The 20,521-nt window shown below is 32.3% G+C and overlaps 1 protein-coding gene across 2 annotated transcripts in view; it reads left to right on the top strand.

Annotated features, from left to right (window-relative positions):
• Window positions 1–20,521, top strand: part of LOC111003515 — a 129,297-nt gene that overhangs the window by 73,316 nt on the left and 35,460 nt on the right. For both annotated transcript variants that reach the window (XM_022274054.2, XM_022274055.2), the window contains one exon: window positions 13,289–13,340. The gene's annotated coding sequence lies outside the window, so the exon portion shown is untranslated. The remainder of the gene's footprint in view (window positions 1–13,288; window positions 13,341–20,521) is intronic.

Below are 20,521 nucleotides of genomic sequence, written 5' to 3'. Positions count from 1 at the left end.
TATTTATATATTAAATCATTAAAAAACATATAAAGCCTAACTCAAACACTAACACACCAGTAGATCATGCCATGCAAATGGAAATGAGTACTCCATACACTCCGAAGAGATCCCAATGGAGGCTCATTGTGGTGTCTACCCCAGCTAGGAAATCTAAATAAATATAGCCTTTATTGACAATCTTGTAAGATACATTGTATTTAATTTCTACTTAGGTATTACCGACATGTAGTTAAACGTATTGTATCTTATTATTTCCTATTAGCCATCGGTTTTTTGATCGCCCTGCTTTTCAGCATAGGCATCTAGCGATTATAGGGAAATCAAGAAGTTGGGCTTTAATGTGTGACTCGCTTCCTGGGGTTGTTTCCCGACTGTGCACCAACGGACTTTCTATCTATGTGCGCATTTAATACTCACTCGTATAGTTAAGAAAAACGTCGTGAGAACACCGACATGCCTTTGACCCAAAAGTCGACGGTGTGTGTGATCACAAATAGCTGATCTTCTATTTGCCTATTAGAAATGATCACGGAACAGATACAGAAATCTGAGGCCTAGTGATAAAAGGTTGTAATGCCATTGGAAAAACTAATTTGGTCTTCATAGGTCATAAAATCATCTTTACAAGATTCCTAATATATATGTTCCTATATATTATATTCCTTGTATAGGTAAAATGTATCCGAATCTGTGTATCCCTCATATTTATGAACTGCATTCCATAAAAAACACAGTGTCGAATGAATCGTTGAAATGTTTATTGCACCGAAGCTCTGGCGCCACATTCCATAAAATATTGTTTAGCAACGCAATTCAACAGAAAGCCACCACAATGTAGAACAAAAATAACAAATACAAACAATCACAGACAGATACATTTAAAATGAACCCACGCGGTTATAAAGGCTAACACAAGGTCGTAAATACCATTATTCCCTGTGAGGCATTACCAAAAATGCCGTTCGCAGTAGTCATAGAAAGCACGAGTAAACATCGATAATAATTTTTCCCATAAGAGCGAGACGTATTGAGCAACCATTTATCGTATGCGATGTATCCATATGTTTACAAACACTTAATGAGGCGAAAACTCAAAGAAAACAAGATATGGATGGCGCCTACTCAATTCAAACGGTGATTACTAAACAATTACAATTTAAGCCTCGAAATATTTGATGATTTTCATGAAAAATTGTGTATTTTTATAGGTTTTATATGTCTAGCAATGCCTGATGCATATCAGGGTATTTAACTCGTTTATCAACCTTCAACAATGTCCAATATGAAGTACCTATATATTTTTTTGAACATGTGGATTTTGAAGTCATTGATTTAAATTCGCTATTTATTTATCAATTTTAAATGCACTCAGATATATAAAGCTTCTCAGTTTAAATCGTGTAATGTACAAGTGTCGCTGCGTTATCGGCTATCTCAATAATACGGAATTAAACGACCAGCGAGTTTATGACCACAAGGGCCTTGCGGTATTAGTAGACCTTTCTAGAGAAATCTATCTGTTTTATTGTTTGTAGGATGTATGCCAGGACGTGGGTATTACATACAAATATTAACAATATGATAAAGATAATCCGTACGTCAATAAATTATCCCACTTATTTGTGAAAACTATACAGAATTCATACGGAAATTTTGCAAAAAAAAACACGTAAACGCAATGTAATTATGGGGAGATTATATCTGAGATTTGTTTATCTCATTGTCTGGTATACACTATTCTTTATAAATCTCATACAATAGAGTCCCAGGTTTTATTTATAACACAAGTATTTCTAAACCCTTTCCTAACCATCAAGCCTGCGCCAGTATTCTGACTCGGGATTTCCAGAATCGAGATGGCTATTGGTTATTTGCCTCCTGTCCTTTGCCCCCTATTATACATAGAAAAAAACGGTCCTTTGAGCAATTTTCGATTATAAAATGTAGACCAAATTTCCAATAATATAGCATCCATTAAAAATGAGTACCGCGATCATGACCTACCCATTAACCTACGGGATTTCATTTGTAATTAAATTTTTTTAAATAATTCATCGGCTTTATTCAAAGCTAAAATACAAAGAACATACAACATCTTTATCAATAGTCGACAATGGAAACATAACTTAAAGGATAAAATAACTATAGTTTTAATCATTTTTGCTTCGGTTCACTTCTCACAAACGCAGGAATCCAACAATGTTGCGACAATCTCAAACTGTTGCTAAGCCGTTGGTTATTAAGAAAATCATGCGCACGAATTCCTTGGCTTTATAGGTAACCGGGGCGCATTTATTATTCCATAACTACAATTATACAGCTGGGGAGCAGGGGTTTTTGCTTAGACTCACGCTTACATTCAAGAAGTCAAAGCATTTTTCTGTTGAAAATTGAGCATATTTGTCAAAGCTTAAACGCAGATGGGACTTGAGATATTTCAGTATAAGTAATGATAAGCAGTATTGGTATCTGTGTGGTCGAAACTACCAAATACCTTCATAGTCTCAGATATTTATGCAATTATACTTCGTTTGTGTTTATCGGCCTTTTGTTAGATAAATTATAAGAGTAACACATGTTGATATCCTAAAAAATTTACTTCATGAGCGAACGACTAACTTGCACATATAATATATATATAAGACAAATTAAAAGCACCCAATGGAAGGAATGTTAGGGTTGAATCAATTAATATCTAGGCTAACACTACTATGGCCATAGTAATAAAAGAAATCAATACATACCTAGTACTATAAGAAAGAAACAATTGAGTCACATGGTGTCTGATACAGGTAAGATAGTGGTTGAAACACGAGTCGTGTTCCAGGAAGTGAGACGTTTTGGCAAACAATCGTCTGCCATTTGATTGTATTACTAACAGTTTCCGCGAACTGATACGAGTTTTAAATAGGATTTTGTTACATTTCTACACTTTACAATTATAAAGCACCTGAGTAAGAAAATATTGACCGTATAATAAAAACTTTTATTAAATAATTTAAAGTTTTTATTTGTTAACCGGTTTTCTAAGCCAACATTTATTACATTAGAAATAAATTGTTTGTGTCATACGACTGTTTTACAGGCATCATTTCTTTTTGAATAAATATTAAGATACTTTTGCATACAAATACAGTATTTCATTTGTGTAGAAACCTAGTACATATTATGAATTATTTACCGACTCACTACAAAGTATATGTTTTATGTTAGTTTCTAATTAATAAAACTATTATGTTCCCAATATTAAGGACAGTAGCTTAATCACATAGTTATCAAGCAATTTGTTAGTACACGCCCTAAATAGCTAGTGAGTCGTACTACCATTAATAACCCATACCTGGCTGCGCTTATTAATTCGCCTTATGATGAAATTAATCATTTAATATTGTGTTATTATTTATAGTGATTAACACTACCCACTAACGGGAATAAATGTCTATTACTAAACAACTTAAATGCATATTTCTATGCATGACATCCACGTGAAAAGCCTATTAAATGAACCCAGATCCTAGGGCATACTTTAGACTAGCTAAGTGCCATGTTTGGCCTAAAAGAAAAGTTAAAGTCACACATTTTACAGGGAAGAAATAGAGGGGGAAGGTTAGAAGTAGGTGAAATAACATCGATATAAATATAAAAAAAACTAATATTTTTCTAATATTCTATAATAAAGATGGTAACATTTGGACTTTTGTGAGATAATTCCAGCATGTAATCTTAAAATATATATTTCTTGTGTGCGTGTGTATGTGACTGAACTCCTCCTAAACGACTGGACCGATTTAGACGAATTTTTTTGTGTGTGTTCAAGGAGATCTGGGAATGGTTTAGATTCACAATTTTGTCCGCTGGACAATGTTTTTTTAATTAATTTTCAATTTATTAGTTGTTGTTGATTTTGGAATGTTTTACATTGGATCGGACAGACGGCGCTACCATCGCAGTGTCAAATTTTAAATAATATTCGAATTTTAATTTTAGTCTGTCCCGAAATTTAAAAAAAGTTTTGTTATCATTGTGTTATATCGTGTGTGACCATGTGCTGGATCGTTAGATATTGTCATAACATTTGAATAATAATTTTCATCAAAATGGCTTATTAAAAATTGAAATTTTGAAATTAAAGATGTGTAGACAGGACAACGTCTGTCGGATCCGCTAGTATATTTATATTTCTAGAAGTTCTAGTGTAATTGTCACAATAAAATATTGTTATCTTTATATTTCTAATTCTACATAGTACTTATAGAAATAATAAATTTGTAATTTATTGTTTAATTAAGCAGAGAATTTTAAATCATACGCAAGTTCTGCCAAGTTTTCTACGAAGTATGAAACGAAGTTCGTCTATAAATCAGTAAACATGTAATATGCATTTGTGAAGATTGCAATATGAAGCGAAGATATTAAACATTTGATAGGCGTTTAATAAGGAAATCCATCGGTATTTTAATGGATTGTTTGGTGGAATATTAATATGCTCAACACGATTTCGTAACATAGAAGGCGTCTTTTGTCGTGATACTGAAAATATGCCAATTAAGTATAAAAAGTATATGAGTAATTATTCATGTTTAGTTTTTAATCTATATATTAGATTTAGGGTGAACAAATCTTCCTGTTAAGACCTAAACAGAATAAATGAACAAACCTAGAAGAACAAATGAATGTAATTTATTTTATCTTATCTTCAGCAGGTTTTCTATCACGGTCGAAGTAGGTAAGAATTGCACATGTAGAAAAACCAATCGTTTTACAATCGGGCACACGAATCTGTCTATGCACTAACACCAAAGTCAATTTAAGTACTAAAACTGTCCAATATTGATTGATCAATATGATGTTATAGGTAATATTTATACACATCTATAGATGACACCATGTACAATCTATAATCGACTGTACATTTATATTTTTAAGAATTCCCTATTCTTAATGGATTTCTGATCGCTATCATAGTTGCGATATTTAGTGGCATTTAAGTCGTCAATAAAGCTAATACTCATTGTAAAGGTGTGCGATTCCCACGCTAATTCGCCAGTCGAGTTGACTCAAATGTTAACACTGGCGTGAGACGCGACACTGTCACGATATGTCAACGTTTACTCGTCATTTTTGCTATTTGTCTCTAAAGTGTAAGTCAATTTTCCAATTGATTATCTTTTGAATTGAAGCATCTTTATACATTACGACGATTGAATGGCGGGGTTTTTTGTTCTTCAATTGCCCTTTAATTTTTTGAAGAAAGCCTTAAAAACTCTTAAATGTTTATTATTTCTCAATTGATTTAATTTGATTATCCAAGAATGATTTGATTATTAAGTCTGGATTTAATAAATTAAATCAAAAACTACTTATGTGGTTCAATGCATCTGGTATATGAATAAAAGAGATGAAAGTTTTATTTACTTAATATTTTATTTTATTTAATTACAATAATCAACTCTTTTTAACATTTGATGAGGGGCCTGATGCTTACAAATATATTAAAAAAAACGATTAAAAAGACAACGGGGAGTTCTTCACGTTCCTTCCACACTATTGATTTCAGAACTGGGAGTAAATCTAAAATTAGGCGTATAATTTTATTATATTGGCTATTTGGTTACCTATATAAATAATGACATATTTATTTAGTACATAAAATGATAAAAAAGCTCTTGACGCGAAGTTCAATCTATGTAACTAAATTCTATTCTTCTATTGCTTACTGAAAAAAAATGACGGTACCTTTTAGGTTTGGGATAAGATTTCTTTATCTGTTTCGTGATAATTGGATTTTTCAAGAACAAGTAGACCAGCATTCAGTGCCTGACACACAACGTCGACTTTAAGTGTCAAAAAAGCCCGGTTTCCAGAAGAAGGTCTCGAAGAGAACCGACGACCCCAGAGATGCATACTAACAGCACTTTAATTAACCATCTCATTAGGAAAGATCATGTGCATTAGCTGTTATTAGCTTCTTCAGAGCGTCATAACTTGTGGCCATGCAGCATTGTAACCTACACCTTGCAGTCGTGACCCATTTACGCAGATGTGGTCACTGGCGCCAGTTATTTTATAGCCAATAATTAATTCTATTTACTTCTAATGCGCTCACGTATAATGCGAAACAGTAGTATCTAAATATACCTTATTAACAATTGTAATTAATTGAAATGTTGGTCTTGTAGAATCAGTTGGTTGTATGAAATATGAGCTATTAAGGCTTTGATGGTAAAGATTGTTATAGTGCATAAAGAAAAAATATAATAATTATATATAAGTAATATTTAAAACATATAATAATATGTCACATGCATGTCACAAAATAAAAAAAAGCTTTCAAAATACAGTTTCTCAAGAAGATGTAAGCGAGGCATCAAACAATCTAACCACACTTAGAAGTAAAACGTCTGAAGCATAAAATGTAAAATATTGCATATTGTTCATGGACCACGGTCAAGCTTTATCGTCGTGAGTTTTACAGGCAAATTAATTTATACTACTTCTGTATAACTACTATAATACGTATAATGTTTTATCAAGTAGGTGTAGTAAAGCCTTTATTCTATTAACGGGAAAAAACTGTTCAGAAGAAGTGATATGGATTTCATCTTCTACTTTAATAGTCTGTTCGAAAACTCTGGATGTGTGGATGATTTTTTTTCTCCTTACAGGACTAAAACTCAGCCGCAATATAATTGTAACGTAATACAGAAGTACTGGGAATTCGATATTTGGACGCGCTTACCGCTGGATTATAAAGACAGTAGGTGCTAAAATAAGCTCAAGTAAACATTTTGTAATGCATAATAAGGCGTCAAGTTACCCACGCAACAGCTTATGCAAATACGAGATCACAATAAGCAGACAAACACACGAACAGATGTCCGCTAAAATGTGCGTTACATAAGTCCTGGATATGTTCCAGAGAGATAATAGTTCAAGAGCCGGGGTTGAACCTAATGAAAATACTTGTTTGTATATATACAACTTAGAAATGACAAATAATATTTTTTATCTATTTTATCTGGTAAGAAAATAGACACACTATTTTCTTACTAAATTATAGACTCTAGACATAGCATAGTTTCTTTTGCTTGTTAAACTAATAAATTAAAATAAATGAATAAAAATTAGATTTTACTCTTCATCGAAAGCTTACCACTTATCCTAAAGGTCAACGTTACTTGAATTCCTATCACACTGGACATTAAACTAAACGGGAGATTTGCAATTTTAATATTAGAAGAAGAAATGCGAAAATACAGACTCTGAATTTATAGCTCACAGCTAGCCAAGTTATTTTTTAGTTTCAAAAACTTTGATTCGGAGGTTGTTCTTTTAAAGCCAAACTACCGCTACAACCTTTCTTCAAATCTAAAGTCCAGGTCTAAGGGCTTTAGATTTTAGCATTTGACCATTTTGACAAATACACATTGTGTTTTTTTAAAAGGCCTTCTGTGCCTATTAAAATGATTTGGCAGCAGTATAAAATACAACTTACCGTGTGTATACCGTTTTATATAACAAATATGAATTTCCAATCCGTAAGTATCTCTATCACAGAAGTTCCTAATATTATATTGTTTAAATCACAATACAATGTTACGTAAATAATCAAACTAATGATTTATTACATGAATAATTCAATTTGGTAATTCATCTTTAAGTTGATTAAGCAATTAATTACGCCTGACGACATGGGTATTATCAAATTTAAAGTTTATGTACAAAACGTGGGTTCAAGTGTGGGAATGTATTGTCACTATCATGTAAAATTAGGAGACACGTTTTGTTAACTTTTACTACTTATACATTAGGCAATTGTTGATTAATTATTTGAAAGGCCTGCTATAATAATTTCATTGTATCTACTCTTTCATTTGTGTATATGAACTTTCAAGAGCATGATGTGAATAAAAATGTAACTGAAATAAATGATAAGAGCAAAAACCTACAAGAGTATTCGTATACTACTAAACTTACGACTAGCCTTTGCTAGTTTCTACTGCTGCTGATGCTATATGAAATACTTCACAATATTGTCACTCGTGAGTGGATGCCTATTTGTCAGTCTGATAGGGCTGTGACTAAGTGGATCATGTTCTACTTGATAGTGATTGGTCAAATGGAACGACAGATAGTCTCGCATGACGGTGATTGGATTAGAAACGTGTTGACTAATCACAGTTAAGGGAAACCCATTGCATTCAGAATAAACAATTTATCCAATAACATACTCAATTTTCGTTTAAACAAGCATTGTTTGTAAAGAAAACCTAAAGAAAAAGTCAAATATTCAATTGTATAAAAAAGTCAGATACAATAAACCAAAATGAGATTTTTTTAAATGCATACATTTAGCTACATTTATGTAAGTTAATGTATTCAATTTTATAGGTATTCATAACGTCTTAATATAAACTGACCAAAAGCTCCATTAACACGCTGTAAGGTCGTTCTTATCTCAATAGAAGTTAATCAAAATTTAAATTATAACTTCTCAACCATTAAGGATATCTTAAAAGCTAAGCAAGTTGTGTAATGGTTGAATAAACAATTATTTAATGATAATACATAATTATAGGAGTGAGGTGTGGTTAATTATGGATAATTTTAGTTTTAATCGCAAAATCGAATAAATACTTGAAGGGTATTAAAAAAAGTGGGAGAAATTGAGCATTACTTACTTCTCAACAAAAAATTAGGCGTGTTATCATCTGCAGAGAACTCCATCGTATTACAAATCTTATATGAAAACGATTTATTAATTCATACTTACAATTAGATTGGTAAAATGTTTCAAAGATTAGATGTAACCTCTGCTATGAGAATTCTGGCAATTATGAGAGGGTTAAGTGTGAAACCCGATAATAGCCCGCGAAGTTTATAACATTAAGGGTTTAATTTGATTATAACCGAGTCGATACTTCTATTGTTGTGATTATATCGAGGTTTTAGCTTAATAGTGACACCTCTAGTTAAACACCTACTAAATTCTTAACCTATGTTTTTGGACAAGGCAAGATATTTGATTTTTAATACATTTACGGAAATCGATCATACATCAGCTTTAAAGCTTTACAGCAATCTTTGTCAACAACAGAAACTTACGCACACAACAACCGGTGTAAAACACTGAGATTTTAATTTCAAAGATATATGATTTGGTAGTTAATGTGAGTTACATCATTGGACGTCGCAGTGATACGTGTAAAATTTCGTATTCTGCGTCGTCGTTCCAAAACTGAGCGTTTTTAAAGTCAGTTTTTGCCACGCTCCACCACTTTGTGGAATCAGCTACCCACCGATATATTTCCGAAAAAAATGACTTTTGGCTCCTTCAAGAAAAGACTGTAACAACACCTAAAAGGCCGGTAACGCACTTGCTTGTTACAAAAAAAAATTCTAATACATACTTAAAGTATGATACACAAAAACAAAAATGTAGTGAAAATATAACAAAAGCAACCTCTTACAAACGTAAGCGTAACGGCGGCATTCGAAAAGTTCATTGTAATAAAAATAAATGTTACAACCACCCATGACGAATCCCACCAAGCAATAAAAGTGACCCACAAAAATGCATTATTTACCATTATATCGGCAACGACATACGAACTAATTACAAAATCCAACACGCCGAGCACGTAGGTGTAAAAGGTACGGGCGGTAGAGGATTATTTGAAGCAACAGAAAAACTAGCTAAATTCATCGGCCACAATGACCTGTTGGATCAATATTGACCATGGGCCCTTTCCCACGGTGTCCTGATACAAGTTCTCATCCCTGTCGGTAACAGGGCGCCCGTGTAATGACCAGATCAAACAAATTGGGATACAAATATTGTATCTGATGATTCGGGTACTCGGTTCCAGCGCACAAAAGCGGCTTTTAACTCATAAAAGATGTGGTAATTGGATCGCTTTTTGGCTTTTGATTGTAGTTTAGCATCTTCACGAGTTCATCTTAACATGCAATGATGCGTGGTTATTTTGGATAATGGTTTTTACGTTTAGTGAAGTTTATAGTATTCTATATCGCTTAGTTATTCATGTTACGGTTTTCTCAATTGTGTCAGACGGGTCTATATCTGGGTAAAAAAGTTTATTATTTAGATTTTGAGTTAAATTAAAGCATAAACATAATGGAACATTTTCAATCTAGACAAACTTTATCATTCAAATTAAGAATAATGAATTCTTCATTGTTGTTGTAATTAATGATTTATTTCTTTGTTTATTGATCATACCTAATCAAGTATACAAAATTTGCGGGATAACACGAATTAATTTTCAATTATAGATCGTTTATAGTGCGATCATAGTCTGACGTTGAACAAGATTAATAGCGACGCTGTCAAACGCTTTACTTCAAACCAATTGGAATTAGCTCCCGTGAAATATTGTACCTTGTAGGTTTTTGCCAAATACTAACACAGATGCAGGTCAGAAGTTTCACGACAAAATATTTTTAATATTTACATGTAAAGATGCTTTATTTCAACTAAGTTGGCTTTCTTGTTTTTTGAATCTATGTTTAAAATCGAGAGAACAACTACCTTCTAGTACGGGCAACGCGTTTAACTTCATTTTAGTGTAACTTGTTATTAATTAGCTTATATCTATAACAATTGTAACTTATATAAATACACTGCGTTTAATACGTTGGTATATGCTCTTGAAATTCTCTACCATAACCATAATCAAATCTATGATAATACAAGAACCACAATCGACAACTTGAACATTGGCTTTAGAACAATTTTAAACAACCCTCAACAGGTTTGGTAGTTCAACAATAAATTAACACAACGACCTTCAGATCAAGCGGTATATAATCAATTTTAATAAATAGCATTGAAACAAGTAGCCTGATTTGTATTTGCGATAAAACCTATTGAATAAGTCAGATAAGGTGAACAGTTTTGGCGCCAATCGGTTACTATTTTGCACTAATAGTAATAAAAGTGTTTATTTAGCCATTTCAATAAAAATCTCACATCTTCTTTGACCGGCGAAATAATATTGATTGGACTCGGTAGATTAAAAATAAATTAAAGTCACAAGCCACCAAACTATTAAATTGATTGCTAAAACAATGAGGTATTACCATAATTATTATTGTTAGGAATAAATAGCACCTATAAGGAATTTTTCTAAATAAGGATAGGTTAAGCACACCTGAGATAAGCAAATGGGTTCAAAATGTCAAGCTCATTATCTTCAGTTACAAGCCAAAATGTAAATAAATGTTTACCGTTAGTCGAAATTCGAATTTCAATACGATTACTCCGCATGATTAGTTCTTCGCAAATGATTTATCAAACAAAGATATAGAGATAATCCCAGTAGTGACAGTATCGTATTTGACAAATTGAGCGGTTAAGTGGGTTGGAATTATGGTAATTTATCTATTATACATACGTCAAGTTAATTAAGGATGATAGATCATTCGAAAGGGCTTATTAATTTAAGCCTAAATTATTTACATAAAGATTTTCTATCTGTTGGGTCCTTAGATTTTTCCATCTGTTTCATTGACATTTCACTTTTTAGGAAGATAGGTCAGCCTGTTATGCATGAGATGAGATTTATCTCAGCAAGAAATGGTTTCCTTCTTTCCTCCACGATCAGACAAATTTTAATAACCCAAATATAATAATAAACCTTTTAGTGCATATCCAGAGTTGAAACCGCCTATATATTGCTTCACATTTATCAGATACATGCCATTATTGCCATTTACCAAACGCCGTTTGTCTTTCGAGTCACATAAACGTAATTTAATATTGCATCGTTATTCAATAAATAAATAAATTCAAGCGCATGAATAATACATACTCTAATAAGCACTAAGCATTCACAAAACGTGAAACCTTTTAAATAAACATCCATTCAACTATTCATAGATACTCGTAGTTGTCATAGTTCATCCTCAGACGTGAATCTTGAGAGTCGAGTGTAATTGCAGCAAATCATAATGTTTATAATGCATTTACTTATTCACGTCCGCTTGTAGAACGTGATATTTTGTTAAATGGATTTCAATGGACAACACGAAAGGGCACAGACTAACAAATTGGAACTCTGACATAAGACATAGAAGGTAGAAATTCCCTTGAAGCCCATGTAAATAAGATTGATGCGAACGTTTTTTTAGCGAACAGTAATCTTTAAGTTAATGCTGATAAAGTTGGTTTTGAGAAATTGTTCTGCGATATAATTAATGTTATAGGTGCTCCTGCTGCGTTGTTTGCTACAGTTGTCAGTGGTGTAATTCGAATTATCAGTTAAAGTAACGCACAGACCTCCAGTTTGATTCAGGGAATTAGTGTACATAGCATTGGTAAGATAACATATTATAATGCGCTAAGCCTTGATTAATTAGTTTGAACTGAGAATATATCGTTTAAAATACATACAATGTGAACCAATAAATGTATATTATGATAAGAACTCGTTCCAATAATTTAAACAATTTAAATATTTTTTTTAAATACTTTAAACATTAAAAATTTGTGTCGAGATCTGATGGGGTTAAAAGTCGCTAAACTTTGCTATTTACTTGCGATGGGTAGATATATCAGCTCTTAGGGGTTGTATTAAACTTTACTGTTTACCACCCTTAAAGCTGCACAAACTGCAGAAACCTTTTATTTTAGTTGCTCTGTCATTTTAAAAACATTTTTTAAGCATTCTCCGTTTTAGGATTTTAAAATAACAGTACTGATCAATAATATATATTATCAAGTAAAACATATTATTTGTATGTTACATAGTAATCACAATACATTTAGTTTTTAAGTATTAGTATTAGGAGACTCAATTAATAAGTATTATGTATGGTAATTAGTCAAACCTTTGACCTAAGCACACACAAATCTCAGTGCGACTCGTAACAGTTTCTAAATACTGATATGATCTAGGATTTTAGTCACGTAAAAGATCAAATTCATAGGACTAATTCACAATCCTTTGAAATGATTAATTTGAGCAAATTCTCCGTCACGACATGATAATATTATTTGGTGACAAAACTCTTGTTATCTGTAATGAAGCTTAATTTAATTTATCGGTATGGAATGTCACAAAAATGCACTTTTTATTGTAGCCGGAATACATTAAAATGTTGATATTACATTTGTGTAATACATATTATCATTTGTTCTCTAATTTTATGTTCAAAATATAATTGCAAAAAATGGCAACCCTAACTATGTTGTTAAACTATGTACTCTCCATAACATAAGAATTACGTGTATTCTAATAACTAATTTTCATTCTTGTTCCAGATAATTCTCCAATCAGACATAATAAGACTTTAAGGGGAGCAAAATTAACAAGGTAAATGCTAATTATTAATTATGGTAAAGGTAATTTAGAATAAATAAATACAATTGCGTCAAAGAGTTAACAAACTACATACACAATTATAATATTTTGAATATTATTTGTCAATTTTCATAAATGACATGTAATCCGTGAGTCTTTTATGACCTTTCAAACAAAAAGAATTTACACACTAGTCCAGGCGACTTTGTGTAATGTAACCTACTTTTGGAGTCATTTAAAAATAGATTAAAGAATTTAATAGATATTTATAAACAAAACATTTCCCTCTAATTGCCGCGACGAATTATCTGAAACAGACACTTGTAAAACTGGCACTAGACAATTGTCACCACTAATCGTTGGAGTTTTGACATCACTTTACGTTGACAAATGATATGGCTTGTCACCAAGCGTTAATTTGTCTGACTGTGTTCGCCGCGGCGCTTTCATTATATCGGGGGCTCAATTTAGATATAATGGTGCGGATCCTCTGACACATTAAGTTGTAGCATTGTTGTTTAAGCATTTTTATCGTTTTTTTATATTTTAGTTTCTGCAAAATTACAATTCAATTGTATTTTTGTTTATATTTTGCCTGTAGACCGATTTGATAATCAAAAAGTTAAAAAATTAGTTTAGCTGCAAAATGTATTTTTGACTATATTCTGTAGAAAAAAAGTATTATTTTTGACGGTTGGGATTGTTTTTATGTATCTTAGAGATTTTCTTACCTACAGCTTAAACATGTTTGTAGTTCTGTTAAAATTTCATCCAATCCTTTAGTTCATTAATTATATATAACATTTTTAAGATAAAAATGAACAAGAATCACTTACAATTCAGTATTTAATAGAACAATCACTACAAGAATGACAAAGACGTTCGTCGAAAATCATTTATCTGTATGAACCTTTACAATATTAACATGTCTCAATTTAGAGACTTAAATGACGCGTGACTCTGTCGAAAGCTTTGAATGAATCAATCCGATGTTCATTTATTTTCAACACTTTCTTATGTTTTTGATCTCTGCTTAAGTGACAGCTCGGTATAGTGGTGTCATTGTTAATGACATCTTTTTATTTTGTCTGTCCTGTGTTGTGACATTATTTAAAACTCATTTGTTTGACAGGGCATTAAGCATCTTTTGGGGATTGAAAACGTTAATTGCAAGACAATTAACAAAGAGGGGTTTTAACATACCATTTGTACTTTAGTAACTATAATCTAAAACTTAATAACATCAATTATTTTCGAAACATAATGTAAACCTAGCATATATAACACCATTATTAATATTTTGAAATTATGGCGTTATTATATTATTATTTTACAAACATTTTGTGTAAAATACATAATTTGTGGGAGAAATACATATTCCACAAGCAATATACGAATACAAACGAAGATCAATAAAAACCACTTTACCATAATTAAATTTTAATACTCTTCAATGAGCGTTCCTATCAAATCTTAGGTCAAGTTCACATAACGCCTTTTGATTGGCATAAATTATTGCCAATGCGTTCGTTTGCTCAACTTTTACCAATTGTACTCAATCGTTACTTTGCTATTCCTTTTCAATCGTACGTCTAATAAACCAGGCTTTGAATCGCTTGACCGTATCTGTTTCACGCAAATGTAAGTTTGCTAAATGAACTTTCATCGTTGTCTGATTATTATTTACATTATCAACCTTAATGCACTTTGATAAAGTCTACATTGGTGTTAGACTGACTCTAGTAAATGCGTCATCTCTCAGTATTTGATGTTAATGAAGTCGACACTTGTTACTTTCATTGTCAAGTTTGTTGTTGTACGTATTCGAGAAAATATGTTTAGTAAAATGTTTGTTGGTTTAATGATACGTTTGAAATTTCTTAATTTATCTCAAACAATAACTTTATTGGCGAATTCTTTAAGGTCTCTGCAGTGAGGCTATGGAATTTTATTCCCGTCCCTTTTCGCTAAGCTCCTCTATGTCTACTGTACAAGCGTTATCTGTCCTAACTGTCGAACTAATTCACGATTTTTTTCTTTTTCATGTGTCCTATTTTTAATATTGTGTCTGATTACATGTTTTAATTTCATTGTTTTGTTCCATTAGTTTTGTATAAAGTAAATGTTACATGTCTTATGTATTTTGACACTTGCGTACCTTATCTAATTTCTTATCTCACAGTGGTTGCCTGGAACAGATCCCTCGAAAGCGATAAGGCCGCCAGTCGCCCTCCTTTTCATTAATTTATGTCAATTGTATTGTCAGTTCATTTTCATACAACGAATTGCTCAGAAAAATAAAACTAAATTTGTTGCCTATTTCTATAAATTACAAAAGTTTATTTTTATACAATGGGTAGCAAACAGGCATGGGGCTCACCGAATATGAATACCGCAAGTGCGTTGCCGGCTGGAATTGGTACGCTGTTTTCTTGAAGATAATTTGTCCTCTAATCCCTATGTTAAATTGGTTCGTAAATACTAAATTTTATATAGCAAGGGGATGACAAAACTACAGCCCGTTTCGTTTGACTAAGATAGGTCAAACGCAAAGACTGATCGTATCGCGTGTCTGTGATAGGACTAGATATATAAATCAGATTTCCTCTTGCGAACACAATTCAGTCTTCAGCGTGTTTCATGAAATTCTATATGATATAAAGAGTGCAATGCATAAATAACAATGAGCGTGGATCTTTCGCTCAACATTCGAAGAACACCGGAGTGGATGTTCATTACTGTTCGCGTTGAGTAACACAATTGATACACTTATCGATTGCTTTGGGGTTCCGTATAGCATTTTTCTAACTACCGAATATTTTGTGTAGTGTAATCTGTATGTCTAACGTATATACATTTACATATGTGAGGGTTTAGACCGCTTTGTATTGTAAATAAAATTGTACTGCAACAACGCTCTTAAATCAATTACAGTAAAAACTGTGTTGTTCAATGGGTGATATAATAAATATGTGGTTAAAAAACGAGATTTGTTCATGAGCATGTTAAAAGACATGTAAGGAATATTTAAATTATCTCTAATTTATTTATTAAATTAACGTGTAGATAGTTGCGGTAGATTATAATAATAACGGTTTATTAATGCAAAACTTACTTATAGTTTATTCTAATACAATTCCTGTTATTAGAAGCAACATTTTGAGACTCCTACATATACATGTACCAAGCCGTGAAAGACGCTTCCCGACTGATGGATTCCAAAGCTTTTATGATGATTTATTAATATTTCTTCTAGTATACGGAACCGCATCAAACCTTCGGCCGCGTAATGTAGGTGTATCGCGGCCGGTGGTCGGTTCCCGCCGATCGTAAACATAACGTATTGTCGTATTCACACTGTGCACTCGAGACTGTGACCTTGCTACATATTATATTTATTGAGTTTTGGTGGTCATTGTGGTGTGGTAGTTAAGGTAGCCCGCATGCCGCCGAAATAAATAAAACAAAAATACGGGGATCGATATCCCAAATTAAATGTCGTAAAATAACGTGTTATTTTTCTATGGACATTAAAATCGTTTAAACCGTATAAAGCGTGCATAGTTTCGTCTTATTTTTGAAGTAGTTTTTGTATTGACAAAAATTGTCACGAAATTATTTTTTATATTGTTTATTAATTTTTCCTCTTCTTTTCCCGCGCCTATTGTTTTCGTAGAAAATGATATTCAAAAGAATACGGAATACCGTAGAAATCAGAATTCAAAACACTACATATGGAAACTTTTTTAAAAATTCTCTTTTTTGTAATTTGACATTTTTGATAAATCGTATATACATATACGTACATCACTTCGTATTTTTGGAACAACGTTGTTTTTAATCCCACTGTGTTACACGAATGCGATTCAAAAAGCTTGTTCCTTGTTAAAAAATCAAAAACAATAATAATTAAGTACAGTCAGGCGGATAAATCGATGGGGAACTAATTGCTTTATCTGTACGGCTACACCTTCTGTTATCTTGATCACTGATTCATATCGAGTGGCATCTGATACAATGGTATCGTCATTTGAAAAAGTGTTTTTGTCTCTCAATGTTCTTTGTTCAAATTAAGGTTTCTGAAGTATTTTTTAACTGCGTGTAACATTGTATGTGCTTTAGGTATACGTCATTTAAGAATCTTGAGATTCTTATGTTTTCTATATCGAGGTATTTTGTGTCAAGCGACAGAAAATAACTTACTTGCAAATAAAGTATGTCAAGTTCTAGTTGTAGAAGAATTTTGTATAGAACTGGAGGGAAAGGGAGAGAGTCAAAGAGCGGCGGTATCACTTAACATCAGGTGAGCTTCTTGCCCGTTTGCCTCAGTTCTACAAAAAAAAGGGGCTGATGATAAATGGTACTGCCTCCTATTCACATTCTCAATGCTAGAAAATGTTATAATCTGTACGCTCTTGAACGACCGTTCTAGTTCTCTTTAGTTCTAGTTAGTCTAGTTCTAGTTTCTAGTTGGTTCGCAAATACTTCATTGGGCAGCTGGTTCCACATAGTGGTACTGTGCGGCAGTTTTTAAAATGCCCAGTTTTGGAATAACAGATGTAAAGGTGATACGGGTGGAACATCACTTTACTCGTATGAAGAAAAATGTATATGATATTCAGAAATAGTCCTTCCGATTACATTCTATACCAGTTCATCGCCAATATGTATTAGCTTATATATTAATGAATTGTATTGTTTGCAAAAAAAATAGTCTTCTCAGCAAAATTTAAAAAATCCGCGATTTACATTTATTGACACTTTCCTAAATTGGCTAATAAAAGTCTAAAGAATCTAGTGCCATTTAATAAAAACAATACGAACAATAAAAGTCAGCCATAAAATACAGAATTATTTATCTCTTAGTCACAAACTATTAACAATTTTATATCCCATTTTCTTTATTAAAGTAATAAAATAAACGCTGATTCACGCGACTGTACTAGATAATAATCTTTTACGATTGTGTCTCAATTGCCAATTCCCGATGCATTAAGCTTTTGATTGTACCATCAATTATATTTATTCCTTTTTAGCCGATTGAACGGATTAATAACTGGGAATTAACAAACTTGCTGCAATGTCGAGCAAAGAAACTAAAAATTTGAACAATTGCTTTTAGCCCCAAATATTTCTGACTTTGATTTCTTGGAGGGCGGGACAAGCTTTGGTATGGGTTGCTACTTGGGGAGACGTTAGCCTCGTCTTACCTCCCACGGACAAGCACAAAAGCGGCGCGGCCGCAGAGGAGGCGGAAGATAATAAACGGCCCAAATATTAGATTTTTTTATATAGAATAGGGGAAAACGGGCAGGAGGCTCACCTGATGTTAACTGATACCGCCGCCCATGGACACTCTCAATGCCAGAGGGCTCGCGAGTGCGATGCCGGCACAAGTATTTTATTTATTTTCTACAAGTACAGACTTGGGCTGTGTTCAAGTGGACAGGAGCTAAATAAAGACTAAGGTCTAGTAGATAGTACCGGTAACTCCAGATCTGGTGCTTTATCAATAAGTATCGCAAAACAGCGAGGTAATTCTGTCAGCATTAATAATTACACTGCCACAAGAACCAAACTTTTTAAATATGTTTTAATTTTCTAATTAATATTGAAAAAAACTGACTTTCAAAAGTGTATTTTAAAAGGCCCAATTAAAATAAATGATTTGACATTGATTTTGGTGTCGCAGTTTGAAGGTATTTTTCATAATTTATTATTTTAGAGCTCTATCGAATTAGTAGTAACTGTTAAGGTAGAATAATGTAGTAGAATAGATAAATAAATAAATAATATGTATATACAATTTTATTTAACATTCATACTATCACCTACCTAGCTTAGAGGCGTTATCGTATCCAGGCTTCACTTGTTATTTACGTACAAAATAATAGTTCAAACAATAAAATCTGGTCACGCAATTTTCGCTTTATGCCTTTAAATAATTTTGCACGTGGAACAATCAATAACACGTCTCTTAATTAAACTGAGTAATTAATCACTATATCACAAAATCTAATTAAAATGTTAATTGTTAAAATGAATAATCATTAAAATAAACAGCGCAGTAGCTGTCTGAGCTTCCTCGTTGTCTTATTAGTCTCCTTATTTGTCGAAAACTAATTTATTTTATTATGTGCTAAACATAAACATATAACTATTGTAATTTATACTTTGCCAGCTATAATTTTTTCAGCATATAAATCAATAATTTATAATATAGTAGGTACATAAATAGTGGTACGTTTTTCGTCAACAGCACTGAATATAAGACGACATCTGGGCTTTGATTTCCATTCGGGACTAATATGATTGATGTTTGGTATCCTCTCTCAAAGAGCGGGTGATATTTCTGTCATTTCTGCGTTATTCTTCAGCTTCATAATTCTGCAAGTAGAATACTCATAGCAGTCAGGGAACTGAGTTTGGCTCACAATCACCGATTATTTATTGATTCTTCTTCATAGCAATGTCGTCTTTGTTGTCAATCTTTACGTCATCAAATCAAAAATTTAACCAGTACTACGCATCTAAAGAAGACCGAAAAGAGATATATCTATACTAAACAGTTTTTGTGAAACCGGCTTAATTCTTAAGTTGCGTCAGTCTTAAAAACCGGTGTTGAAAAATAATGGTCGTTTTCGCTTAAGCGTAATTACAACGCGACGCCGCAGCGTGAAGGTGTGAAGAGTTGTTGACGAAACGTCAGCCGTGAAAACCTTTTTAATTCCAAGAATGTTTATAAAGAATCGTTTATAATAACTTTGACAATATACTTTGTACTTTTTTTTGTATATGAAGACCATGCACCTGCTAAAATAAAATAACAGCAGATATCAAAATTATTATGTACATAAATGGTGCTCACATATTCATCAATGTTGCAACTGTAGATTACACATTACTCTATCTATATAAAAAGAAATCTGTGTGAAGCGGCCATACCTTTCAAAATATAATATTTACATGAAAAAGATACCAATTTTACTTAAGTGAATTCTTAGTTTTGTTTGTATAATTGTCTTATAAGAAATGTGGGATTATTTATATTATGTGTATGCCTTTACATGCAAAAAATTAATAACCCCACACGTCAATGTTGACACGAACACAGATTGTTTTTACCTTAACCATACAGAAATCATTTTACGTTACCGTTATCCGGTCATGCATGTCCTTGCGAAAGAATTTGC

This window comes from Pieris rapae, chromosome 5, assembly GCF_905147795.1.
Source record: "Pieris rapae chromosome 5, ilPieRapa1.1, whole genome shotgun sequence".
NCBI classification, from domain to species: Eukaryota; Metazoa; Arthropoda; class Insecta; order Lepidoptera; family Pieridae; genus Pieris; species Pieris rapae.
Note: the sequence above shows the minus strand (reverse complement) of the source record. Positions and strands in the feature narration are given on the sequence as shown.